This window comes from Poecilia formosa, unplaced genomic scaffold (assembly GCF_000485575.1).
Source record: "Poecilia formosa unplaced genomic scaffold, Poecilia_formosa-5.1.2 Scaffold112, whole genome shotgun sequence".
NCBI lineage: Eukaryota > Metazoa > Chordata > Actinopteri > Cyprinodontiformes > Poeciliidae > Poecilia > Poecilia formosa.
In genome coordinates, this window is record NW_006800051.1 from 375825 (window position 1) to 403702 (window position 27878).

The 27878-nt window shown below is 38.3% G+C and overlaps 1 protein-coding gene and 1 long non-coding RNA gene across 3 annotated transcripts in view; one reads left to right on the forward strand and one right to left on the reverse strand.

Annotated features, from left to right (window-relative positions):
• Positions 1–27878, forward strand: part of pvrl2l (PVR cell adhesion molecule related 2 like) — a 311115-nt gene that overhangs the window by 251895 nt on the left and 31342 nt on the right. The window lies entirely within an intron of this gene.
• On the reverse strand, positions 21863–24651 carry LOC107837089 (uncharacterized). The gene is made up of 2 exons (XR_001663073.1): positions 24473–24651; positions 21863–22135 (listed from the first exon to the last, which is right to left on the reverse strand). It is a non-coding gene; the product is annotated as an uncharacterized LOC107837089 (long non-coding RNA).

Sequence of the window (27878 nt, forward strand, 5' to 3'; positions counted from 1 at the left end):
GTTCCTGTGAATCTGTCGCCTGTTCTTGCTGCAGCCCTCCAACCTTTGCAAATCACTCTTACCTGTCTGAATGTCTCACTCTGTGCATACATAAGAGGTGTTGTGACGTCCTGCTGCAGACCATTCTGCACATGTGTGTATATTTATATCTGAGATCCTTGTCTTTGTGAAAACATGCATTATGGAGCAGAAAGTCTCTGCTGACCTGTCAGTCACACACCAACCTGGGGCTGACACAGACGGCGGCTGACTGAGAGCTTTTGATGCCATTCAGGGCTGATGTAGTGCGACTGTCCTTCACTGTGCCACATAATGGACTTTAGTGCTTTCCATTTAAATCAAGGCTTCAGTGTATTTGAATTAAGTTAAATCTAATCAAACGAAGACTCTGGGGAAATCTTTACTTATACACACACATTGTGAAAAATGATAAATCATGGTGGTAGATGTGCCGTTGCAGGGTGTGAACCCGCAGCCTTCTGTGGGATTCATAATGTGTATTCTCAGTTTTAAAGCCTAACCTCCTGCATCGTGTCCTTGCACTCTGTTGAAGTCTTACGTTTTGCCCAGTTGCTAACATTTGTCTGTGACGTTTGTGAGGCAGCAGTTTGACGTATGAATCTTACCGGATGTTGCTGTGAACATCCGTCCTCCGCTGTGAAGAGAGAAGCTCTGAGCTGAAGGCGGCGTATCCAGCTCTGAGGCCTTTGGTTCCCAACTTTCCCGTATTTTAAGCCAAACTGAAGTGTCCCGTATGGAACGTTCTGTTTCCCGTATTTCCTGCAGTTTATATTTACAAACCTACATGACTCTCCTCTCCTTACTCACCTAAACCTAGATGAAAGAGGTTTAGTTAGTAGAAAGTGGAAATCACAGCTGGGCTTCATCTGCAAACGACTCTTCAGGTCAGAAGTCACACCTAATTCTAAAAATGTATTTTTTAGACTTAAGGAGAAATATATAAAGACAGGAGACTCTGGTACTGCAGAAAGGAATGAGAACAAAATAATCTGAGTTAAACCTGTCAGTCATCAAAGCTTTTGCAGTTTTTGCTTTTATGAGTTTTCAGTTGGACATTAAGGTGAGAACGATTTACCTGAGCTGTTTAAATGAAACGTATCGATAAATGTTTCATTTAAAAATGCAGGCTGGTTTTGGGTTTTTCTATAACATCCTTCTGTTTACTGAGGACATTATGAGCTGAAAACATGTTAGGAGAAATAATGAAAACCTTTCGGTGTTTTGATGAAAACAAAATGTTCCAGAATCCTCCAGAATGCATTTTAATCACCACCACTCTTTTATCTCCACCACTGTTTTGTGAAGCTAAATGTTTGAACGTATGCAACATCTGTAACTTCAAATCCATAATTGTACATATTTGACTTTTCAACAGGGATATTTATCCAGATGCATATTTTATATTTTTAATATTTTTAATAAAGGTTAAATTACTACCAACAAATTAATATCTTCTCACAATTTTGAGTCCTCAAGAGCAACAATGCTGTAGCTGTTGGATGCATCCGTTCTGCAGCCCACCTGAACTCCCTCATCATCCTGGCATTCAGCTCTGCAGAGGTCCGGTGATGAGCCATTCATCTGATTCACATGTGATGGAGAATCTGCAGAATATTAGCTCTCAAAGGCTCAACTTGTCCATCCATAATTTAAACTTTCTGTTCCCACTTAAAACCTATGTAAGTTAAAATATGTATGTTTAGTTTGTTGTTGAGACAAAAATATGTTTAGTTTTTATAAACTTTACCCATGAGTACTTTTGACTTGATGATTTTGACCAATGTGACAAACAGTTTGGACACACTGGAAGCATCCTGATTAGTAGGGCTGGAGAATTAATCAATAACGATATGAATCGCTACAGAAACGTGATCAATCAATAGATAATCAGTCTGATAGAATATTCAATCATTTCAGTGAACTCCAATCCAGAACCGCACTGCATTCTGGGAGATGTAGGCAGAGGAAAGACTTAGCTATGTTGGTGGCATCAACTAACTCACTTTCTCTTTGGTTACCTAGCAACTCACTCACTCTTTGGTTACTTAGCAACAGCCTGTTAAGTAACTTGCACAGCTACAGTTTAATGTTTTGCCTCATAACTAGCTAAATATATAAATTTTTATTATATTTAAATCTTTATTACTTTTACTGGTAATCGGTTAGAACTTCAGATATTTAAAGCAAAAAATGTATCAATAATTATTGATATCAACTGTTATGAAATGCTTTTATCGTGTTTTTCAGCCATACCACTCAACCCCACCAGTAAGTCCTTTTTGACAATTGAACTTCTATTTTTGTTGTAATTTCTTGATCACCTTTTACTAAACATCCTGTTTGAACATATAAAAGATCTTTTAAGTAATAAATCTTTATTTGTTTTGTCCTGTTTTTTTATTTTCTGTCTTGAAGTTCAACTTATGACCCGATCATGACAAGGAAAAAAGTAAAGAGTAAAACATGTAGATTACATCTGCATGACCTCAACCTTCTTAATGTGCTTCACCTCTCATGCTAATCAGTTTGTCTCCATTTCTGTTTGATTGACAGCTGAGGAGAAAGAATTCGCCCCTCACACACACACACACACACACACACACACACAGCGATGCCCTACCTTCAGTCCGAGCATCGATCAGCTCCCTGTGCTTCCGTTTTCCTGACCTTACCTGCTTCCGTCCCGTGATGCCTGCAGCATGTCCTGCCCGTGTTTAATGGTGCGTCTCAAATGCAACATGGCCGGTTTGTGCTGCATTCCCACCATCTAAATGTTCCTGTCTAGACTTTAGCAACCATCAAAACGTTACACAGCCCACTTTCAGAGTAAAACTGACAAACAAAAATAGGACAAAAATAATACCACATAATCATCGACCATTTTCTGTAATTAAATTTGATATAAAGAAAACAGAAGTTTGAAATTTAAAGCTTCCTCTTAGTTTTCTGATTTTGCGTCTTGCAGCCAGACTTTCTTGTCATCTTTGAAAGATGTTTGGTTCAGTCATTATCCGGCTTCCTTAAGGGTTCCTAAAGTTTCTCTCTTTACTCGATTTCAGTCCAATTCCTGACAATGAGAGCATCTCTGTGCATGTAGTCTGCATGACAAAACAGGAAGGTGGGAAAGAAAAGGAGACAGTCAAGAAACGAGGAACTGCATCATTCTTGGTTTAATCATCTACCCCATTCCAAGTTTTAAGCTCCCTTGGGAAGCAACTTGTTGAAGCTCAAAGCCTCGTTTCTGTCGGTTTAATTTTGTTTTAATAGATTCAGCCAAAGAAGTGAGACAGACCTGTGGTAACAAGGTCTGTCAAGATCAAGCTTCAAATGGTTTTTTTACTACGTTGTAAATTATAGTGCAAATGCAACACTGGTCCGTGTGAGAATATGAGCATCTCATGCCTGAGTGACCTAAAGGTCAGCGTTAAAATGGCTCAGATTAAAAAACCAAATTCTTTTAACGATGTTCCAGTTGACTGAAAGTCTGAAAAAGTCCAAACAACACATTGACTTTTGATCAGACTGGGAAGGACACCAAAAACTCTGTTTGCGTTTTTTATAAAATGGAACGAACTTGATCTCTACATGGAGTTTGACATATTTTAGGAATTTAACAAGGGCAGAACTCTATTGATAAAGATTTTAATCTTTTTAAAAACACAACCAATTTGTTTTCACATCTTTGGATATTTTCTTCCTTCAGTCCACCTCATGTTGCTCTCTGACCTCTGCTTGGTTAAAGTTACAGCTTTATTCTTTAGTTCATTTATTTTTCCTGAATGGATGGATGGTTCATTTTGTTTTCTAAGGTTTGGTTATAATGGATGTTGTCAACCTTTTAAATCATCCTCTAAATCATGTTTCGTGTTCGAGTATTTGTCATATTCCTGGTTATTGTTTGTATCAGATCATCTTGTAGTATCACACTGCTTCCTTTTATTTTGCAGACAGACTGAATTATATGAGATGAATAAAGTTAACTGTGTGAGAAATGACATCAACCTGTCCAAGGCTTTAAAGACGGTAACAGTCTGGCAGTCGAGTCACAAATCAATAAATACGCTCTTGATTAAAAACGGTAATAAGATCTCATTTAGCCTCTGAAATGTGCAAAAGAAAGTCTGATAACTGCTTTGAAGTAATGATTTCTAATTTATGTTAATGGTGCTGCTTCCACAGAGCCGCCTGACTTTTTCATTCCCTTTAAAGGCTGCAGATGCAGAGTTGTCCGACGCTGCTGCTTTCACATCATCAAGCCTTTAATCATTGCTGTTGTTTTGTGTTTTTTTGCTCCTCAAAAGGTTAAAATTAACATGCAGGAATCAGGAGCTTTATCCAACACCCGTCTGTTTTCTGTTTTTGCAGGTTAGGTCAGGGTTAGGTTCTGAAGGCTGGTGCTTTTCTCCAGAACTACACCAGTTCATGGCATTTACAGAAAGTCTCATTCCCACAATGCATTGCATTATCAAGTCAATCAGGTTTAACTTAGTTGGAACAAATTTCAGTGTAGAAAGGAAGAACTTGACCCCATGGATCTTCTGAGTCCCCAGCAGCTGTGCATCAAATAAACACGCAGGTCAGAATCTAAGTGGATATTTTCTGGTTTTGCTGTTTTGGTCTGAACTTTTCTTAGAGAGAAACATTAACAGGACTGAGCTGCTGCTTTTCTTTCTCAAATATCACTAAAATACCGTTGGCATCGACTTTGAAGAAATGGAAAAATAAAGAACTTCAAAAAGTGGACAAGTTGCTGCAACTTTTCATACACATAAAAAATGAAAAGGTGTTTCAGACGGATGGATGAAGACGTGGAGCATTAAGTAACATTGGTGTCTTCCCAGCCAGCAGCAGTTTGGACTTGGAAACATTTTCTCCTTATTGTTTAATAATGAACTCTGACCTTAGTAAACTGGCTGTGTTTCCTTTCATTTATCGTGGATTTTGTCATCTGAGTAGAGCTGGTTTTGTTGTGAGGGTCTGTATTTAGAGCATAAGGAAGACAAATACAGGAAAGAGAAAACATTCAAACTTGCAGCTGAAAAATGAGCACAAACAGGAAACTATAAATTTCAATAGAAATATATATTTTTTTAACATCCAGTGGGATTAGTTTACCAATCAGCTCTGTTCAGACCATGCCAGCTGATTTTAAGCTTAAAATATCTACTTACCTTATTATTTATTTGTGTTTATTTATCTGGGACAGTATCCAGAAAACTTTTAGTTCAAAGAGCAAAAATCCACCAGATTATAGTTTTTTTTCATCTAATTTCAGTTTGTAGTCCCAGTGGCAGCTGCAAGGAAGACAAACGTCGACATGGAAAATCAACCAAACAAGATAAAAAATATATATATATATAAAAAAAGAGAATAAAGCATTTGGCAGGTTTGTCAATTAAAAATCAATTGTATTGCTTCTCTGGAAAAATATTACATAATTTGTTTTCAGTTCTGCAAAAAGCTTTTGTGTGTTTGAATGAGAAAGCTGATTGTCCAGAAGCAGTTCTCTGTGCTGGGATGTGACTTTCCCTGCAGGCAGAGCTCGTTATTCAAATGCTCAGGAATCAGATAAATTAAATTCTTAGACGGAGAAACATTAATATGAATAACTTTGACTCCAGTGCAGCTTTAAATTTGAGCTGCTGTTTATCCTCAGTTGTTTTAAAAATATGAATAAATATTGTTGTCATAAATAATAAGTAGCATAAAAGTACCGATTTAATATTTTACAATAGCTTAAAATATGTGTTGTTTTGTTTATATAAATCATTATGTGAATTTTATGATGATGTGGAACAAACAACTTCTCAGCGTATTTACTGGGGATTTTTTAATGCTGTATATTGAAGAATGCATTTTTCTTCATAAAACATTTCTATGAACGTGTTACATTTCATGCCTTCTGAACATGAATGACATTTATTGCAGCCTTTATTGTTTGCAGATTTTATAGCAAGACAAAAATCGTGGAAGTCAGCCAAAGCCGCTGAGTTTGTTTCATAAAAAGACAGAAACTCCCACAGCAAGTCGACGGACATTTGTTGGAAATCAAACGTTCAACAAATCCAAACCATAAAACGAAGCGGTTTGTGTTTCGCTGCCATGTTTCATTCTTTCCTGGAAGTTTTCTCTGTTTTTTTTTCTTTTTTTTTTGTTGCCATGAGCTTCTAGGCTGCTGAAACTTGTTTGATGCACACACACCGACACACACGTCAGCGAGAGCAGATGTCAGCCTCCAGGCTCTTCATTGGGTTAGCTGACACTGTAAAGGTCACTACAAATTACTCATGGTCAGCATGGCCCTGTCTGCAGCCGACACAACGGCCGCATCGACTCTGTCAGCGAGGAATTACACCATTGACCTTTTTGCGCTTGTGTGCGCGCTGCGGTGTGTGAGCATACGTCTTTTTCCAGTTACTCGTCGGTGTGCACGTGCATGCATGTACTCGTATGTTCTTGGAACTACGTTTTTGTGTTTCTGTCAGCTTCTGTCTCGTCTCCTGTGGGTCATTGGCTTTCTTCCTGGGCTTTTCGCTCACAGTGACATGGAGATTATTGCTGTTGTTGCCCTGTGTTATTTACTTCGGCCTTGTGTTTGAGCAGCCCAGTCTCTGGAGTAAAACTGGCATTTTCTGTTTCTTGATCTTTATTCTGCCAATGTGTTTTAGCAGAGAGTTCCTGTTGTCACTCCAACCTTGTTACTCTGCAGCATTTTGTGAAGAAGCTGCAGAAAACCCAAAAGCTGCTTGGGTTTTTATTCAAACTATTATTTCTATGACTATTCCCTGTAATTGTTGCATCTAGTATTGGACCCAACCTAAGATGGATGTTTATTGCAAAACGTGTTTGTGAAAAGATAATTTTTACCTAAATTTATGGTTAGTCTAAAGGCAGGTGATGATTTATTAATTCTGCCTTATTGGATGGTTTCCGTTTAGCGGTGCGGTCCAGTGGTAAACATATTCGTACAAAGCAACAGCACAGATGTCTGGCTAATGCAAGCTGATGAAGATTCTGTTAGCCAGAGGATTTCCACCAGGAGAACAAGACAAAATGAATGTTTTTCATGCATTTTCTTAAGTGAAACAGCAAAAACAACAAGCAGACGATCATTAGATCTAAGTCAGGAATAGAAAAGTTTGAGTTTCTGTGACTCTTCAGCAGCAACAGAAAGTAAGGAAAGCCAAAAGGGTCAAAATTGAAACAATGCACACTATTGGTTGCACAGACAGTAGAAACCAAAAATCTAAAAGGAAACCTTTTGAGGGGTTTTTATCTGTATCAATCCATAATAACTCATGAGCCTTGTTTAATGTCTGCAACTTGTGGATTTAACTGTTGATAATAAAACTGTGATGCTTTCAGAAATGGGAGCATTAAAGATTTTAAAGGTGAGAAGCAGGATTGTAAAAACATTCAGCTTTACGCTAACATGCCGTCTTTCTTCTTTAAACAGGCTTATAATGCAAAACGAAACAATTCCTGGGAGCTTGTTTAGCTTTCATTATGGTTTATTACAAGTTAAAATGGAGATTCAAAACAACATTTAGTTTAAATAATACAGTCATGGAGCGGTGGTGGTATCAAGTTTCTTAAGATTTAAAACAACTTGAGCTTTAAAATCTGCCTAAATATTTGATCATATTAACCACTCGGTTTCAAGAACTTTCAATTAGATGTCAGTGAAAAGTTGTGGCATCTAATTAAATTAAGTGAAAGTAGAGAAATGTAGCTGACCTTCCCCCTCCTGTTGCTGCATATTGCTGGTCAGCTGGCTGAAAAAGGCATCTAAACTTGCAGTAAAGATAGATAAAGATGTTTGGAAAAAATGTTTGTATGCAAGAAAGCTCAACAATCAGGAAGCTAAAAGGTCGCCACTGTGTTTGTACCTAAATACTCTAAAACCGTAATATTTTTACGCTCATATTAACACATTTTTACAAGATTGCCGCATTTTTTTCATTTTTTCTTATTTTCTTATCATAAATATTACATTTAAGCTGAAAAACACGTTTGGTTCCTTTTTAAACTTCTTATTCACCCCAGAAACTCTAGAAAGACAGAAAATCAACCAGGTTTTGCTATTGATTAATATTAATTAATGTGAAGCAAATAAAGGATAAATACAGTTGGCTTTACTTTCACCACATGCAGAGATGATGAAGGCTGAGCCTTTCCACTGCGGCCATGTTGGATCGTGTTCTTCTCCACTCTAAATTAATTTAGTAAAGATGCGTCTCTGAGATGGAGGCAGATGTTTGTGGTTTGAAGAAGGAGTTTGAGGAAGCAGGTTTATTTATTCTTTGCTCTGTTTTGATGTTTCTGTCACCAGTGATTTTTTTCCCGCTTCGCCGCTCAACTTCCCGTCGCTGAGTGTTGACTTAGCCGTGAGTGGGAACAAGACACTGGTGGAACAAAGCTGTGTGTCCACCTCGCCTGGGGTTTTGTTTGTAAGTGCTTCTTATCGGCGCTGTCACATTTATTAGTGTGCACACAAAACACACTTGGAAACAGCTGTGCACAGAACCCTGCGCCGTATAATCTGCTGCCTGCATGTTGCGGCGTGCAGCTGAAGAGCTTTCTGTGTTTGGATGAACTGAGTTCAGAGCTGTGGATTTTTAACCGTCATGATTATGCAGGAGCACCTGTGAGCGTTTCTCCTTCTGATGGATCTGTCCGATGTAAAACAGATCATGCTTATTCAGGTTTGGATCTCACTTTTCAAACCAAATAGTTCCTAACTTGGCATCAGTTCCTTCTGCTCCAGTTTTCAAAGCCAGAGCTCCAAATCCAGGAGCGACTCCTTCAGAAGCAGCCGCTCTTTGCAGATCTGAGCATCAGGGACTAAAAGCAGCTGCAACTTTCTGGCCACCATGTTTAAAACTCCTTGGTTTGTCATCTGGCTGCATGAAACCTGCTTGAGTTCATCATCATTTTCTTGTTGATTTTTGTAAAAATGTCAGTCGCAGCCGCAGCTGTTTTTAACTGAACATATGATAATTTACAACTTTGTTTATAAAGATCTTTTCACATGAACTGCGGCTGAAACTCGGTTTTAAAAAATTAAACAACAACCAAAGATGCAGATCAACTTTGATGCTGAATAATAATCATCAGCTTTTTACTACTGTTACAAATTCCTGTTGTTTATTCGTCTTCCTGTCTTTATGCTGCCAAAGTGTGTATTATTCTACACATACGGTGTTCGTATCCGAGGTGCTTTGCTGCCATCTAGTGGTTGGAGGGGTGCCCACTCATGCTTAATGTCTCAAATTTAAATCACAAATACTTAAGTTTGCATTTATTGCATTGATATTACAAAGTTAACAGTAAAAACAATTAATTTGTTTATTATTTATGTTGACAATTTTAGAATTATGTTTAACAAATATCTGCTGCTTGACCAAATATGTTTGAAATACAAAAAGAGTTTTTTACAAGCTTCTTAGCAAAGTTTATTAAAAGCAATGACTATATTCCTACACCACAACAAGCTGCTCGTCTCAACTCTAACAGAATCAAACCTTAAATGTGTGCTAAATAACTTTTTCTCAGCCATCAAAGTCAACCACATCACCACATACTGGCCTAGTCCAAGCATCGGACTGGGCCAGCATTCACAACAGAACTTAAAGTTTTGTGAAAGTCAGTTAGTTTTTAATCATTATTACTTAAATGTAAGATGAAAATGATTCATGTTTTATTGGAACCAGAGTGATGTGGATTTACCCAAAAGCAAATTTACATCAAATTCTGTTCTGCTTCAGGTTTTATTCTCTCTGAATGAAACCTGTTTGGTTCTCAGAGCAGAACCAGTGGAGCTGAAGTTTGTCCAAAATCTCTTTATTAGCAGGAGATTTTCATGCCTACTTAAGACTTTAATGTTGCCAAAGCAACCTGTGCTCAGAAAAACTTTCCAACACTGAAGTGCACGACATTGTGGGCTGAAATATTTCTCTAATAAAAAAAATCTTTGTTTGCAATAATACGGATCATCAAGGCAGAGATGATGAATCCTGCTCTGTGCAGGTAATCTGTTTGGCTGTTAAAAGCAGAACCAGTCAAAAGTGTCTCCAGCTCTGCTTGGATCAGACAGACACATTCGAACCAGAGCCGCATTAATATAGAAGGCAATGATTAAAGCTCCTCCACTCTGTAATTTCCTTAAGCTGATTTCTTTCTTTCTGTCTTTTATACCTTTTGTTCTCCACATCTCCCCACCCTGGCTCTTCTCTCCCCACCCATGAATAATCCATTCACCCAGCCTGCCTGTGAAATAACAAAAAGTTTTGGACTTCACACATAAACCTCTTCCTCTCTCTCTGCGCTGCTGGAAGCACTTTGCCTCTGCAGAGTTTTGCCTGAGGATCTGCTTCCTTAAAGTAAGATGCAGATAAAAGATGTTCTGTGGTTCTGTAAGGAACCATGAAAAGCTATGTATTTGTCATTTGTGGAAGTTGATCTTTGGCTTTTGTGACACTTGCACTTGTCTCTTTGCCTTTAAACTTTTATTTATGTGCATGAGAGAGGGCTGGGAATGAGAAACTGGATTTAAAAGGCAACACAAAACCTTCATATGGGATTCTTTCACATGCATATTCAGGCCTGAAGGCGTATGGCTACAAACTCCAGTCCCTGTAAATGGGTTTAATAACAGCAAAGTGTCACACAGACGTGCATGTTTGCAGCATATACGACGGGTGGGAACCTCTGAAAAGAATGAAGCAGAAACAGCTGAGAGCGCCAGATGGAGGAGAGACGATGGAGATTAAAATGCAGGTTATGTCCATGTGACGTGAGCGTGCACGAGAACGATCGATTTCACCTCACTTTTAAAAACATCTGTCGAACTGCAGCAGAGTGTGTGTGAGGAGGCGGCGGCGGTGATTTCAGGTCCGGTTTCAGGCACCGGGAGATCCGGCGTTCCTGGCCTGCATCCTCATTTCATTACAGCTTCGCAGCATCATAAATCTGGCTGCAGTTTGCTTCCCTGCGCAGCATCACTCATTTATCAAACTCCTGCTGGTGTGTGCGCGTTCACACAGCCAGGAAACATGGAGGAAAGCAAACCGGTGGCACTGAACGTCGCTTCTTCATGCAACATCAGTTCCATGGATCTCTGCGTAGAGCGAGAACATATTTGAATCAGGAACTGAACAGGATCCTGAAGATCAGGCAGCAGAAGCAGCTTCACAATATCAACTGAAAATCCGTCACAGAGAAAAACCACAAATGAAATCCATAAATCCAAACAGATGGTTCTGGTCAGATGTTCTGCTAATTATTTATTTGAATAATTATTAGAGTAAATTAAACATCAAACATAAATTTCAGCAAGTCGTCAACAGAAGCTTGTTTGATGACTGCAAACATCATGTGGTTGAAGAAAGAAAGAAAAATCATCAGACGCCCAAATTTATGACACTGAATATGAACTTACCACAATTTTAATAAAGTTTTTTGATCTCCATTTTTCTGAAGTGAAACTTGTTCTGATGGTTCTGGTTACTTTGGACGCCTAAATAAAATATAGATCGTCTAATCTTTTTTGTGTATCAGCGTCTAGTTCGTCTTTCATTCTGTTCATGACATGGAAATCATAAAGTCAACAAGGAAATGGATCCCAAGACTTTAGAGCTGAAGGTTTATCTAACTCTATTTTTTCACCTTATAAATCATATAATGTGAAGAAAACGTTACTGTAGTCATATTTTTGTTTTAGTAACTAGGAACTGTGTCTTTATCCTCATGGCTGTTCGAACCAGGATGAACAAAACAGTCAAGTCAGCGCTTTCTGGTCTGGGATGAAAGATTTATTTTATTCTTCATCTCCCAAAGTTAAGGCCTAAAAGTTGGAAGTTGAAAATTTCTTCTATTTATAAATTTCATGTTTTCCTCTTGAAGATATATTCAGCTACATTTGGTCAGTTATAAAAAATATATATTTGCCTTCAACAAACCTTTTTATCAGCTAAATTAGTCAGAAAGTCAGGAGAAAAATGCCAACCTGCTCAGATTTTGGTTTGGAAGTCACTTTTTGAAGAGAGAAAACATATGATTATTTTTTTTTAATTATTTTTTCTTGTCTCTTTCTGAAAATAAGTTGAGAATAACCCTCAACAGATTCTGTTTTTTCCTTAAAAACTTTTTTAGCACCTGTCATGTCATAAAGTTTATGGTATAAAATGTACCCAGCATCCTTCATTTCATTTCTTTTTGCCTTTCAGGGCTTCCATACTTTGAGTTTTTGTTCCAGAAGTTGTAGAGATGAACTGTTCCAGCGAATGTTTGAAGTTGTTCTATTTTGGATCTTCCTCCTTTTATTCATTTATTATTATCCTTATTTATCTTTTCAGTCTCTCCGGATTATTTCCCTTATAACGCAGCTGCAAAAACAAAACATCTATGTATCTGGAATAAAGAGAGTTAAAATAGAAATGAATTCAGTTCATATTTCCTGCTGTATTTTTGTCTGGATCTTTTGGGAGCACATGAAGCCGAGCGAAGAAGAGCGTGGAGAACCATGCAGGAGGTGATTGGAGGAAGACTCTGGTTGTGAGTCTGTCTGTCCGCCTGACCTTCTCTGTGTTTGCAGCTTTGCTGCAGATTTCTCTGCGTTGCACAGGAGAAGGTTAACAGGCTTCAGCTCTTTGTTCATTGTTTCACTTGTGCAGCTTTTAGAACCTGTAGATTTCTACGGTGTGGCGGAGGCGTTTATCCACTTCACAGGACAAAGGTCTGTGCAGGATGCTAGAATGTGCCAACTGGGAATCTAAAATGCTGCTTTGTCGGTTTTGAAAGCCCTGATTATAATTCATCTCCTGTTTTCTTCTTCTCTTGTCTTCCCTCAGCCTGTGGCCTCTCTTCCTCATCCTTCTACTTTTATTTCCTCTACTCGTCTCTTTCTCTCCTGTGTGCTGTTACTGCTTGCTGGAATTGTGTATTTTTGGCTTTCACCTGCATACTGAGATGCACTCACACCAACACAGGACACCACTGAGCCTCTGCACTCAGCAACGGAGCAGAAAATAGCCAAAGATTTCACCTGTAGTTAGCTGTTTTGCAGGCAAAGCAACAGGAAAAGACAAATCCCCGTCGCTGACGCTGAAAGCCTTCACCTGCTCCACCCGTCTGGGTCGTACGCCACCCTGCCCCCCTTCCAGTCCTCATCCCTCTCTCTGTCAGTCTTATTCTAACACTCAGTCAGCCTTACCACCTCTTTTTGTTTAGTGCTGAAAGCTGTGGTCACGCAAGTCAAGAAACCCACACAAACATGCATGTGCGTGAACCAACACCCATGTGCAACCTGCACAAAAACACGTTGATGACACAGCGATGCATGCCTGAGAAAACACGCCGAGCTCACTGTGTTGTCAGCTGGCCTTGGACTCTCACATGCACTTAAGAAAAAATGACTTTGGAAGAAGAAACAAGATGTCGTTGTGCTCCTTCCTCTCTGTGAACTTTATTGGTATGCACAGCTATTTCTTCATTTTAAAAAATAGCACTAAAGTTATTTTTTTTTTTTTTGTTATTTAGACTGCCAGCAGCAGATCCCATCTTGGAAAAAAAATCCCCAACAGAACGGGAGCTCAAATAATTCATGCAAATGTTGCAATCAATAGTTCATATGCTGCACACATAACAGGCTGACCATCTGTCGGAGCGAGGGCTCGGGCTGAATTTAAATGTGGAGCGCAGCGTGGGGGTAAGCAGGCCTCTGCAGTTAACTTGGAGATAATCACAGCGCTGTCAGATGGAGGTGCAGTTCATGTCAAACATCAGCTGACAGATTTTATTTGTTAGCAGACTGAAAATCTGGCTCCAAATCTGCTTTGATTGACTGACAGCTTCTCCAGAGAGATGCTGGCAGAGAAGTGATCCTCATTAAACCACCGAAGGATCATCATGTACCGACATGATGCAGCTGATGTAAAGATTAGACGAATTCATGTTGGAGCGCAGACCTACTGTAGAAAAATGCAGGTTAAAGGACATATTAGAAGAACAGAACAAAGACTGAGACTGTAACCGAATCCATTAGCTTCTTCACGCCTCCATGACGACCTGCAAGAAGATTTCCAGGTAAAAATCCTCCCTATGCAGGTTTTCTGTGAGGAAACCTGCAAACTTTAACATCTGATCAAATCACAGCATCAAACTGTGATGATTTTATTTGGAATTCATCAGAAGCAAAGCAGAGAAACGGATCTTTGTAAAGTAGAAAGACGGAAGGCGATGGAAAGAAGGACTATACATAAAAACATCATTATGGAGAACCACGAATATCTAACCATGTTCTCTAAAACATGGTTAGATTGTCTTAGAAAACAGAATGTCTTCAGAGGCTTCTTCAAATTCGCTGTAATACAGACTGCTACAGGAGGTCACCATCTAAAATGATTTGAATTAATATGAATTACAACAACATTTCATTTCCCTCTGGGATCAAGAAAATATTTTTTAATTTTAATTTGAAGGTGATTCAAAATGTCTTCCAGACAAAAAAAAACTGAAAAGTGTGGCATGTATGTGTATTCAGACACTTTTTCTTTTAATACCCCTAAATAAAATCCAGTGCAACAAACTTCCTTCAGAAACCACCAACATTACAAAGGAATGGCCTAGTCAAAGCCCAGACATAAGTCTAATTGAGAATCTGGGGAAAGACCTGAATGCAGATGCACCCAGTCCAAGCTAAGCTTTAGTAACTTTGCAAAAAAAGCTGCAGAGACATGACCTCCAAAAGGCTTGCAGCACCAATAACTGTTTTTATTTTAAATATTTCACATATTCTCTGGAAATAAATCGGCTAACAGGAAAAGTTTTCATGAATAATTTGTAGTTAAGTTCTTTTACAAAGCTACAATAATGACTTACAGCTGGGTGAATTTCACAGTGAATGTTGGAAGTCATAAATCCTTTTACTGCATTTCTTTGTGTTCACAACATCTGAATGAGAAACTCTGAGCTTTAACATCACAGTGAGTAAAATAGTTAAATATTTTTGCACCACATATCTTGATGTTCCACAGAGAGTTTCTGCAATTATTCATTATTTTCTAAAGAATTCACTATTTAAAGAGCAGAACAGTTTGTACTCAGTGGCTTTAGATGCTACACACCATTAGGTTGAATATTTATATTTAAGATCAAATTCACCTGAAAACGTTTTTTTGTTGTTGTTTTTTTACGTTTTGTCCAAACTACTTAGCTGAGGTTAACAATCCTGTCATGCAGGGCTAGAGATATGGATTTAAACTACATAACAGAATCCATTTAAACGTAATTTTCACACCATAAGGTGTTTATACACAAACTAGTTAGTGAATATTGAACAACAGAAAGTCCAGAACGTTGCTAATTCTGGATAAAGAGTGAAAGAGGTGACAGTTTCTCATTCTGCATCATCTGAGCATAAACAAACTACAGCTGAATAAAGTTTGTGTTTACAGTTTACAGCTTTTCACTCAGTAGATATTTATATTTGAAACTCTTAGAATGCTTGATGTATTTTGCACACTTACCAGATTAGGCTGACAATAATTGATTATTATTATTATTATTATTATTATTATTATTATTATTATAAAGCTATTTATCATGTCCTGCTTCATCTTTTTTCTTCAGAGGGATGCGATCTTTATCCCAATAAATAGTTTTGTACTATAAATCTGTATTGTACTGGGCTCTCCATTGGAGAATGTGTTGTAGTATCAGCCACACCTCCAAATTGCACCTATGTTTTACTCTGAATAAAATAGAATATGAACTTTTACAGGTTTCTGTTTTTGCATGGCCAGGAAATCATCTTTTCTCCATGTATTAAAAATGAAGTCGCACTAAAGAAGAGTTTGCAGATTTACCCAGATTAAGCCACTTTTCAATACAGCGGATAAAAGATTTTTATAAATTTTTAACTTTCTAAGAAAAATACATAAAATACTGGATTCATGTTTTTTTTTTAATCTCTCATCTTGCGGGGATTAAAATCGCATCTGCCAACAATCTTTGCTTCTGATCTGAAGTCAATAATAAGATTAATGTGTAAACAACAGAAAGCTGAACCGGTTCCCATCTATCATCCTCTGGAAAAATATAAGCAAAATGTGTGTAGGAGGGAAACAAGCTGCTGATCATTCCAGCGGCTGCGCGGATATTACACTAATATTAGTGTTTTGAAATATTAAAGTCGGCGTCTGACAAGTACGAGATTTAAAAATGAAAGAGGATGTAAAACATTTACGCTGCGCCATGAGGAATATGAAACGTCCTGCGCTGAAATGTTGCAGAAATGGCTGGAAACGTGACAGATGTCTGTGTCTGTGCCTCCCAGTGTTGTGTTTTTATGGCGGCCGTTGCATGTTTATGGGCTGCAGCCGCCGTACGTGGCACACCTGAGGCGCTTCACGGTCTGCTGGCTGGAGAAAAACATTATCCTGCAAGGAACGGGGAAACTGATGGCTGATGTTTGCACATGACACTTTAACTTGTGTTTGGATTTTGTTTTTCTGCACTGGCCACTGGCAGCAGTACCTGCTTGAAATGCAGCTGCCACCTGTGAAGCCCGAGGTTCCCATCTGCCTCTCTCTGTGCGTTTGTGTGTTTTTGTCTCTCCAACTGTGTGATGGTGTGCCGTGAAAAGCTGCATTATTGTTTTCTTGTGAAGTATTTCACATTTTTGCTCAGACTGTGTGTGAGTTTGCTGAGCAGCCCCTCACTCAGTCGTTTTGTGCCTAACGCCCTCCAGAGACCTCAGGTGAGGACAGTTTGATGAGCTATTTGTACTCTCCTGGGCTTCTCAAAGCTCGGATTCCTTCGCCCCTCTGTGCATAATTAGGCTGTCATCCTGATGTTGTCTTGCTTCATCTCAGATTGTTTGTCGTGGATGGAGTTAAAAATGAGCTTTCTGTGAGACTGACGCAGGTTTAAAAGCTGTGATTACAGCTACAACTTGTCACTTTGGATAGCGTTCACCTTAAGGGTAGCGAGATCTCACACTCAAATGCAAACTTCCTCCAACATTCGCCACTGCAGCTGCAGCCACAAACCAAATGAGACGTAAATGTCACAGGAATTGAAGGAAAACACCTGAGCCCAGAGTGTTGCATCCACTCTGCTTCTCATTTTCTCCCAATCTCTTTGTCTTTTCCTCCAATAAACCGACAAATGGCCGTTTATTTCTGATTCTGTTTCACACTCGTGCGGTTTCTAACCTTCCTGGATGCCATCTGTCAGCGGGGTGAAAAGGTGATGAGAAGATGAATCACAACAACTTCCTTTTATTATGCTAATGAACCACCTGATTACCATGGACCCAAACTCCCTGCTGGTGCCGAGCTGCTGGCTCTGATATAAACTAACCCAAACACGATTCTCCTCACATTTCAATTTAATTCAGGTCAGCTTATTTATATCAAACAGAACCTCCATAAAAATACACCACTGAGGATAATAACAAACGGGTCCAATTCTAACCCAGTTACATTTAATCCATTCATATTTACAGTCCATCAGCTAAACTGGAGTCTTCTGCAATCTGGTCGTAATGCAATTCCCAACCATCAGGTTCAGGAATTCATAAAATGCCAATTAGTAAAATGCTGCCTGAGCAAACCGTCAGATTGCATTCAAGTGAAGAGTTGATGCAGCTTCCCAGTTCCAGAAACCATTACCAGCATCAGAACCAGACCGGGTTCCAGCAGCCATCTGCTGAAACTGGAGCGCTCTGAGGAAAACTGACGGCAGAGAATACACGATCCAGACACGCCACAATTTTTAAAATATAAAACTTTCCACATTTCTCACTCAAATTTCAGCCAGTTCTATTGTGAAAATACAAAAACTCTGACATTTGCTCCACTTTTCATTCAACATTTACTTGGATTTGCAGTTCCACGAAGATTGTGGTTTTGGGTCATGCATGCAGAAATACACTTGTAACAGCACATATAAGAGAGTCAGTCATGTGAGAAAAACCTCCTGCTGAGCTGCGAGTCTGAACGACTCATCCAGCCTGGCTTCACGTCACACAAAAGCTGCTAAACACTTCAATGAAAGCCTCCATACATCACTGTCATATCACTTATTATATGTTGGTCTAATTACTGTACACAGAAAAAGAACCCAGCAGAGAAAATCAGGCGCCTTCAGCTCACAGCGGGTCTCCTAAGGCTCCCGTAATTGTCACCACCTTTCCTATAAGGCCTTCTGCCACTTCATTTACTTGGCTTGGAAGCAGTCAATAAGGCTGCTAATCTTGTCAGTACCAGTCTCATTTGTGTACTGTAATAACACTGACGGCTCGGTGAAAGCCGTAATGATTTATTGATGTAAAAATGTTATACTTAGCAGCTCTAACTGGTCTAATGAGGGCTGGATAAAGCACCAGTTAAAGCCATCGACGGAAAGCCCAAGTGTGTAATTTATTTCACCGTAAAATGTGAAGGATGTTCATTTAATCAATTTCAAAGTATTGGCTGAATTTAAGTGTGATGACTTTGTTCAGCGTTAGCTGAACTGATGTGAAGCATCTTTTCAGTGCTGTGAGCTGTTGAAACTCTGCACCGCTCCTTTTCCTGACGTATTCTAGTTGACTCTCTTTGGAGAGTTTATACAAAAATCAAAAAACTAAATGTGTTTTTTGGTACAGCATAAACACGTCAATCATTTTTGAGTTCAGCAGCATCAGTAGCGTCATTCGCTGCAGCAAAAAGGTGAGACATTCAGAGCATTTTCCTCCATTATGAAACCAAGTTTTAAAACTGAAGACACTTAAAACTTACAAAGAACCAGAATGAAAACATGAAGTTGCTGAATGATCCTAAAAAGCAACACTTCATGTCTAAATAATTGAAATTTGCAAAAAGTTAAGATTATTTTTTTTTAATCAGGTTAATTGCCTGATCTGTAATTAATTAATCACATTTTAATTGAAAACTATGTATTCACAAAATGAGCAACATTTTCAAATTAAAAAGTAAATTCTTGAGTGAATAGACATGTGCTCAATACCAAAGACATTTATTGTCTTTAATGTGTTGTTTAATCTTCAGATTGATGCAAAGTTCAGTTTTCCAGGGTTTCAGGAGCCTCTGATCATTCATGAGTTTTCTTTAGAAATCTCGACCCAATCTCCACAAATATTTGATGATGGAGGTGATGAGCACACCTGAATGAAATACTTTGAATGGGAGGGAAAATCATTTTGTCCAGACAGTCGACCTCTGCTTATTTGAGGCTCAGAATTAGCAAAGTTGCAGGGTTTTTTGTAGAAAGACTTCAAAATAAGATGAGGCTTTGGAAGCTGAAATATCTCGGTTCAATGCCACTTGGCGCTATTGACTGGCGTTTGCAAAGCAGCCAATCCAGGAGCGACATTTATTTTTCTTAGCACTGATTGGTTGAATCGCTAACAGAGGAAATACAGAAAACTGTAGATGTTTGCTTCTGTGGTAGTGCTACGACTATAATTATGAATAAATATTAAGGTTTATTTAGTGTTTGAACTGGTAAAATAGCCTGTTTTTAAAGAGCATCTCAAGTATTCATGGATTTATCTGTTCATGGGTGGCTGTGGAGTTTAAATACCACAAATAGATCTACTATACAGTGTAACAAGTCTGGAAACACAAATATTTGCTCTCTTTCACACCTGCACAAACCTGTAAATACTGAGAACAAGCTCCACACTCCCCATGTCTACTTTAATTACATTTATAATGAGTTTTTCTGTCTTTGCCAGTATTTTTGCATAATTACTCTTTATCATATTTTACCACACTAAGGGTTATGACACCTTTGGATCAATGCTGTGCGTCTTGAAGGTGTTTATAATGTGTGACTGTGGCATATTTCTCGGGTTTGGTGCGCTGAAGTGTGCGCTCGCATGTTGGTGTGTTTTATCTAGCAGTGCTAGATTTGCCAGCACAACAATTAAAGTCCGTGTCATTACCCCCCATTAGCATCGTGCAGGCTGTGATGGTCCAGCCTGTGGCTCTGAGCCGATAATCAGGTTGAGTCGTAAAAAGTGCGGTCATGAAAACATCAAACGAGCCGGTGGCTGCAGAGCACACTCAGTCACACAGCTCGGTTTTCTTAAAGCCTTTTTTATTTTTTACAGCTCCATTAGTCTCCGCTCTGTCGCTGCCCTGGCTGTGTGTGTGGAAGTGTGTCCGTTGTCTGAATAAATCCAAATCATGTCAACGTGCTGCTCTTTTCTGCTGCTTTAGGGATCAGGCTGAGTCTGTCTGGCTGGTGGAGTGTTTGTCCTCTGAGGTTGAAGAGCTAATTACTGTCTGCATCCTGCAACTGGAGATTTGAGCTGCCAAAGGCTTCAGGCGAGACCTGCGATCCCTTACCTTTGAGAGCAAAACCGTCTTCTCATGGGTGTTGGGATGCTCTGGAGAAATGTTGGCAATGTGGACCAGAAAGAGTCTTTGCTTTCCTGTCGGGTTTTTTGCTGGGATCTGTGATTCGGAGTTGCTTTCTGTTTTTTCCTGGTGTTTCTTCCAGCTGTATTTCCCTTTCATCATCTCCACTAAGGATAATCTATTTCATTTTGTTCATTAATTACTAAATTGTTCCACAAACATTCATAATCAGTGAGTCCTTGACCTTTGTTAGGCTGCACTGAAAACTGTTTTTTTTGTCTCGTTAACAGTGTGACATTAATTCAGCTGCACATCACTGAGAATCACCGTCACACGACTTACAGCTTCTGTTTACACTTTTCATGCTGCGCAGCTCAAATGATAAAACTAAGAAAGAAAAGGATCTGACTTCTGACATCTTTACTCAGAGCTTCAAAGTTAGATGAATAATAAGCTTTAAAAGCACACACACACACACACACACAACTACACACACACACACACACACACACACACACACACACAGAGAGAAGAACAATTTTGCTGTGATTAATAAATTTACTTCTGAATGCAAAAATATACAAAGTCCATAGTTTTACATTTTAAGGCATAAATAAAAAAATCACTCATTGATTTTATGAGAACTTATTGTTCAGATGGGACGGATGGACAGATGTACAAAAGGACAAATCTTAACTGAAGGGTTAGAAACAATCTGCATCTGAAGCATCTGAAGCATCTGAACTCTGCAGCTCTCCACAATCTCCCACCTGTTTGCTTTAATGGAGCTCCAGTTCTCTGCCAGCAGCTCCTCTCCTCTAATTTACAGTAATTGCTCCATATTTCATCTCTGCTGCGCTCCATATGGATTAGAAAAAAGGTTTTATTGTTCTGGGCGTTTGACTGTCAGACAGATTCAGTTTCTGTTAAAAAGGTTAACATGCTGTGAGACTTAAGCGCTGATCTGACACCTAAATGAGGAACAGTTTGATAGATTAGCACTCCGCCATGCATGCATTAATAATTTTATCCCAAAAATTATGAAACTTTTCCATTTTTAAATTAGACAATTATCTACAGAAGACATTTAGTACCAGTGGGAAAAAATATAATTCTGACATTTGTGTGTGTCGTTGGTGAGAGGCTTTTCTGAAACCTCTGCGGCTGGAACCGGAGAGCCAGAGAGAGATGGAGCGTAAATGAAATGGAAAACCACAGGTAGGGGAATGAAGATATTACCAGCAGCGCCGCCCGTGTTCCCTGCATGATAAATACTTGGCTCCGGAGTAAGACACGGGGAGAGGCGTAGAGAGGAGATAAAAGGTAATAGAATAGAGATGCAGAGATATAAAAGGAGAAAAGCGAGGAGGATGCTGGAAAACAAGTCAGGAACTGCCTGAATATAATTCCCCTAAAACCTCCCACCTTCAGATTTTCTGACGGGTAACCTCTCACGGTGTTTCTGCAGATGTCCTTTCATGCTGTTTACTTTCAGTATCAAAGCACAAAACAACCTGAGATTTTCTGCCAGAGCGAAACCCCAGAGAGGGAGTGATGGATGAGCTTTATAATGTGGAAAAGTCCAGATCTGGTGTCTCTGACTAACACAAGGCTTGCTTTGTTTAGAGACCGACTTCATGTTATATAAGCTCTCTGATGAGATGGCCTTCCTTTGGAGTGAAGACAGAAAGGTGATCCATCACGTTCACCTCTCATCCACATCCTTACAGAAGAATTTAGAGCTTTCAACACAAAGAATGACGAAGCAAATTAAGAAAACTGTAAGTTGTTTTACAAATAAGTGTTGTGCTCTGATGTTCAGATGCTCTGAGTCAGTCTTGTTCAAATTCACATCCAACTTTATATATCTAAACTGAAATATTCATTCAAATATTCATTCATTTTTCTTTTTATTTTGCAGTTGTATTTGGATCTGAACTTTGACTAGGTCACAATAACACAGCAGTATGCATTGACTTGATCCACTTCATTTTAGTTCTGGCTTTATGTTCAAGACTATTTCAAACTTTGCAAGTAAAGTTTTGAAAGAATAAACTGCATTTGTATCTGATAAAATCCAAAACTTGATAAATCAGCACTAATTTAGTTTCTTTTGAGTGTTTGGTTGCAGTAAATGTTGTTTAGGAGTTTCAGATTAAAAGCCAGTAAATACAAATCCAATTAAATTCAATTAAATGTTGTAGTAGACCAGTAGCAGTCAGGATGCCTCTGACTGAAGACTGTTGCTGTGCTGCAGCCTCATGAGACGCCAACATGTTAGCAAGCACTGCTAATCCACCTCATTTGCTTTTGCTGCTCCTCTTTAAATCTCTATCTGGTTAGAAAGTCATTCAGAAAAACAATCATGTCGGGATGTGATTCTTCCCCATCATGCAGGAACGGAAGATTTCGTTTAAATTTCCTGTTTCTCTGCTCTTTGGTCCTGCTCTGCATCCATTCACCGTCTTTTTCAACTTCCCTAGGATGTAAGGTTTTAGTTCAGGTATTATTTCAGGTTTTTAGATGCCATTCAGCTGCTCAGTTTTAAAAATAATACCTTGTTGCCAAGGTTACGCACCATAACAACTGTTCGAAAGTAAGAAAAAAAATGAGAGCAAAAATCCTTCCAGTTTCACAGCAGAGGAAATAACTGTCCAAAAATGAAGCACATCTTAATTTCAGAATTTTATTTGTAAAAAGGTTTGAAAACAAACACATCAGCTTCACTTTACTGATCAATTTTATTGGTTTCCTAATCAAAATAAAATATACTTAAGTTAGATTTATGTTCTCCAAGATGAAGAAACGTGAATATGGCAAAGTAAGGGGAAGTGATCAAGATTATTGTATGAAGGGACAATAAAGATATTATTTCTTGTCTTGTTTTTAGTTTAGATGTTTGTTTTTCTTCTTTCTGGATGGTGTTCAGCGTTTGATACTGAAGCTAATATATGTTTTAGCAACAAATATATATTCTGTTTAGACATTTTGCAGCCACTCCATAAAATAAAACATTGTTCATTTATGAACTTTGATTCTTAAGTTCACACTGAAGTAGCTGTCAACTTCATTTGCATTTAATCCGAATTGAATTTACTCTGGACGTTCATCTCTGCTGATCACTAATCAGGAATCTCAATCCGGAAACTTCTGATCGGTGGAGGTTAATGATGGTTGTGCATGCAGGTCAGCCCTGCACAGTTTGTTTGGATGTTTAAAAGGACAACATGCTGTCGCTGCTCTGGCTCGTCGGTCCCCCAATACACACTGCTCAAAAAAATAAAGGGAACACTCAAATAACACATCCTAGATCTGAATGAATGAAATATTCTCATTGAATACTTTGTTCTGTACAAAGTTGAATGTGCTGACAACAAAATCACACAAAAATCATCAATGGAAATCAAATTTATTAACCAATGGAGGCCTGCATTTGGAGCCACACACAAAATTAAAGTGAAATGTTCCCTTTATTTTTTTGAGCAGTATATTTACATTCACTGCACAGACTCTTTGCCATATCACCACTTTTTCATTTCGCCGCCTTTTCGCTCTAATTAACAATAAAAAATTATTTCCCATGTGAAAGAAATGTTCCGTGACCAAACCGAGCCATTGCTAATACGTGGTAATGTGATAATTACATGGTCATCAATTGGGAAAATTGAGCTGTTGTAATCTCAATTACGCAAAAGTTCATTTTCCAGAGTCCCAACATTATTTTATTTATTTAAATGTTTTTGCTCATCCATTCCGCTGGCTCCCGTCAGGCGTTAAATTTGTTTTTCTTTGCCTGTTCGTTCATTAGTGCTTCCTGGGAAACGTGTTTGTCAGCTTGGGGATTTGGCCGTGTTTAGGTGAAGCCGATGCAAACCGTGAACGTGAACACGAAGCGAACTCAGTCCTTTCTGTTCGTTTACCCCTGGGAGGTGATTAGTGCTGCCTTTTGTTGAGTTTCTATTTTAAAAACAGACTTTTTCACTGTTTACATGTGAACAGAAACACCTGCAGAGTTCAGATTATTGCTTCAATCTTTAACATTAGTATTCACAATACATAAATGAGCATGTCGACCTCACCTCACATGCTCTTCTTCTTCCAGGAAATGTTATCTGTTGCCTCATATCACCTATAAAAGCACAGAAACAAAATCCAAAGCACGAGAAAAGGTCATGAAAAATGTCCCTGTGTTTGTGACAAAAAGTCTCCAGGATATTCTAGAATCGTTGCAGTTTGAGGAATCATTCAGATAAATTTTCAATTTACGCTTTACAAACCAACGGAGCTTCAATGCAATCATTCTGAATACACTGGATTATTAATGCAAACTTCATTTATTTCAGCAAGTAAAACACATTATATGGCACACAGAATCACTTTGTAAGTCTTTATTTATGTTTATTATGATTTTCTGCTTACAGCAAATGAAAACATGAGATTAAATATTATATCATGCTAATAAATACAAACATTTTAATGCAGAAATGTTGGATTCATGAAATGGACCCATACGTTTAGGTTGATTATGTGAAATTCTGATTCTGATATTTGAATCCAGGTTCAACATTTTCTAACTCGTTTCAGTCCAGTTTAGCTGATCCTGTTTGAATTAGAGCCTCAGTTTCCTGTTCATGTGTTCATAGGTGATACTCAGCATGCCTTCATCAGCACTTGTCATGCTGAGGTGAGTGAATCGCTCTCACTGCGGTTTCTCCATCCAGTAGCATGAAATGTGTATTTAAATAAATGCAGGTTAGAAATCTATTAGAAAGAAGCCAGATTTGTTTAATTTAATGGAGGTTTAAAAAGGTAATAAAAAGTAAAAGCCTCACTGTTTTTCAGTAAATTGGTTTATTTTGGGTGGTCAGATGGTTCCTCTGCTGCCTCCGTGCTGCTCTGCTGGGTCTGAGTGTGTTTGTGTGTTTAGTCGCTCCCTCTGCCCTCTCTCTCCTCCCTTTGGGTTTCATGTGTGTTTTCTCTCCTCCTTTGCACTTCGTATTGTTAACTCAGCAAACACTGCTGCTCATTACAGTTCATAACTAGAGCTTAAGAGCTCTAGAGAAAGTTCATCCTTCTGTTCTTGTCCTTTCCTGCATTTTCTCTCCTTTCATCTGTTTTCTGTTTCCTCCTACCTGTCTTCCTTCACAACAGACGCTAAATGCTTTTGCTTCCTTTTAAGCTTTTTCTCTCCCTGGTGTCTCTTTACTTTCATTTCTTCATATTTCCACATGAGAGAATTAATGTTGCCTTCAGAAATGATTTAAACTTTCTGTTTACTGATGCACATTTCTTACACGAAACACAAAATCCTACCAAGTATTTCTGGTCTAGTTTCTAGTGCAAATGTCTTACATGTGAAATGAGACAAAAATAACTTACAAGTAAGAAGAAAAGGAAAATGAAGCTCCAACTTAGAGAAACTTAATATATTGGATAAACTTAATTTGATTAATTTTTTTTAAGTTGCATTGCTTGTTTTCTTTTCCAGTCAAGATATAAGCACTTGTTTTATGTCTTGTTATAAGTGAAATATTCTGCCAGGGGAACCAGGAGAATTTTTTCATTTAAAACAAACCTCTATATTTTGCTTAAAAGTTACTTCTAAGTTGTTTTGTGTTATTACAAGTGTACTAAGATTTTTGCACAGGAAACAAGACCAAAACTAGTTTATAAGATTTTGTGTTTTTGCAGTGTGGGAAGCGGTAAAACTTTCTGTCAGATTAGTATTCATCTGAGCTTTAATGTCAGCTAACGTTGGACGTGTTTCGTTACCAAGATGGAGAAACAAATAAATGCACCTGGAAACAAAGTTGAGATGCAAGAAGTGATGGATGGAGTTTTGGCCGTGACATTAATTTTCACCTTGACAATTATTACCAGCTTTCATAAATATTTATCATTGATTAAAATTTCCATCAGTTCAGCACAATCAGCAGCAAACTTACAATTTAACGCCAAACTAATTTAAGCTGCTCTGTTAGCAGAAGGCGGTTCACCGTGTTAAAGTGCTCGTTTTTCAATTTGTCACCAAGGTGTCGATGATAATGGAGAGGAAAGTAAGACAGGGATGAAATAAATGGGATGCAGTGGGTGTGTGTATGAGATGGACAGAGAATAGGTGACAAGGGAGGAAAACAAAGCAGAGGAGAATTTAAAAAAGGAAAGATTTCTGAACGAATTAAGATAAGTTGAGTTTTCAACAGAGGTGGGAAGTGATGGATGAGTGTGGCAAGTGCGCAGAATGAAAAATATAGCTACTTTTGTGTTAAATGAAAGTGAAGGGGGGAAATAATCATTTCACTCTGTGGTCTGTGTGTGTTTTAACCCTAAAACTAAACTAATCAGCTTCAGACAATATAATGTTGTTTTTTCTTATAAATTTGTATTTAATTTAGTGTGAATGATGTAGGCAGCTTTTATGCTGTTTAACACCTGGGAATAATTTGAGCTTTTTTCGTACTGCATGTAGCATGTTTGTTTCTAGTCATCATGCTAAACGATGCCTCCAAACACATGTTGATATCTGAGGAACCATAAAAGGTTTGGATTTCAGTCACCCACCGATTTTATCAGAAGGAACAGGGGAACATTTCTGTCCTTTTCAATTTTTAGGGTTTAGATGAGATTTTTGTTGTTTTTTTTACATTTCATGGAATATATTGTTGTAATCCAACATGCTAGTGGTAGCCTACTTGCTATCATTAGTATTTTAGCTAATTTTAGCTTTTTAGCTAGTTCCTGTCACTTTGCTGCTGGCACACCAGAATCTTCACACCGAATCTTCACAAATTCTGGTTATTTCTGTTCCTTTTTTTTTTTTTTTCTCAAGCAACTTTCCTTTATTAAAAGGAAGGACCATGATACCAGCAGCAAATTGAGCTACAAACAGTTTTTATATTTTAAAAATCATTTAAAACCGGAGTTAAAGGAACGTTCTGGTTCCCTCTTTGAAACAACCGACTGTCCTGCAGTCCCAGCAGGCCACCATCTTTACCAGAGCTGATTCTGTTTTCATCCTCCGTCACACAAACATCAAACCTCTAAAATGAATGTTTTCAGCTCTCACTGTGATGGTGGTAAAAACAAACCTGCAGGATTTGACCGCAATGTGTCACTGAGTGTATATTGAATTAATGAAAACTATGCCAAATATGCATAATATATATGATTAAATATAGTCAAGGCATCTAACAATGCTTTATATATATACTCAGCTGCATAGCAACCAAACTAAGCACAGAGGCTCTATTGTCTTCCTGAACAATGAGAATAATTAAATTTTCCAGCTGCACTTTTCTCTGAACCTTTTGTTGTCACCAGATTAGTTTCATATCAGTAAGAGAAACTTTCTGCTGCTGCTAAAAATACAGTGTACCTCCTACTCACAGTTCAGTAGCAATCTGTATAACTTCTGTTTTTCCTGGAAAATATTTAGCATACTTTAGAGAAAATGCAGCTTGGGATGTATGCTTATTTCCATGGCTG